Source organism: Galeopterus variegatus, unplaced genomic scaffold, assembly GCF_000696425.1.
Source record: "Galeopterus variegatus unplaced genomic scaffold, G_variegatus-3.0.2 Scaffold4540, whole genome shotgun sequence".
Classification (NCBI taxonomy): Eukaryota; Metazoa; Chordata; class Mammalia; order Dermoptera; family Cynocephalidae; genus Galeopterus; species Galeopterus variegatus.
Genome location: NW_007730651.1, coordinates 59,447 through 60,642, shown reverse-complemented (window position 1 = coordinate 60,642; position 1,196 = coordinate 59,447).

Here is a 1,196-nt window from a genome sequence, read left to right as displayed (position 1 = left end):
CAGAGGGCTTAGCCATTGAGGTGGACGGAGCGGCTGCATGTGCACTCTCATCCCTTTAGCCCACATCATACATCAGTGGGGAGGCCTTTGTGACATCAGTTTACATGAAGGAGCTGGAGGTAAGTGCCCTGTGGGCCAGCCTCTTGACCACCTCCCATGGTGGGGGCTGGGTGCCCTACTGCCAGCTGAGACAGCCCCCACCCCACCCCTAATGATTGCTGTCTCTACCTCTCCCCAGACCTCCTCCACCTCCTCCTCTCTGCACACGCCTCAGAGCAGATGCCTAGATCTACCAGTAGCCCTGCACTCCAGCTACATAGAAAACAAATGTCGAAGGAGCATTATCCAGGAATTGGTAAGAATCCAGTGGGGTCCCCTGATTCCACGCTGCCAATCCTGGGCTCCAATTTCCCCTTGGGGATCTGAAGAAAAGGGCTGGGGGCCCCTGATGCTAAGGGAGAATGGAGTGCTGGGGGGCCTAGGTCTCAGCGGGAGGGACCCCAGACCATGCAGCATGGCTCTTTCTGTTGCTGCCCTGTCTGCCTGCTCTCTCTTCTCCAGACACCCCTGCTTGACTCCTCGCCACATGTGCCCTGGTCTGTCCCCCTGCTGGAAACACTAGGCTGACTGTTGTCAGAAGTCCTGTGTTCCCACCCTGACTTAGTTCCTGCTTTGCTTTGTCTTTGGTTTTGGGCAAGCCACCTCTCCTGCCAGGGCTTGAGTGTCCTGAGATAGAACTAGAGGGTATCAAAGGCCCCTTTCAGCTCTAAGAATGAAAGATTTCTAGGCACACTTGAAACCACAGGGAGACAGGGATCTTGCCTGTCCTTTTCATACCTGGATCCCTGCTATTAAGAACAGTTCCAGTTCCATAGTGTGTGGTTTGTGGTGAATACATACACCATTGTGAATCACCAGCTGGGAGAAGGGTAGTCTTTCCTTTCTCAGCCTCCATTTCTAGAGGTTTCTGTGGCTGTCCTTTAAAGAAAATCCAGATTCAGGGCCGGCCCGGTGGCGCACTGGAGAGTGTGCCGCTTGGGAGTGTGGCGGCGCTCCCGCCGAGGGTTCAGATTCCATGTGGAGACCGGTTCCCGCTCACTGGCTGAGCGCGGTGCAGGCGCAACACTGAGGGTTGCAATCCCATTACTGGTCAGTAAAAAAGACAAAAAGGAAAAAAAAAAAGAGAGAATCCAGAC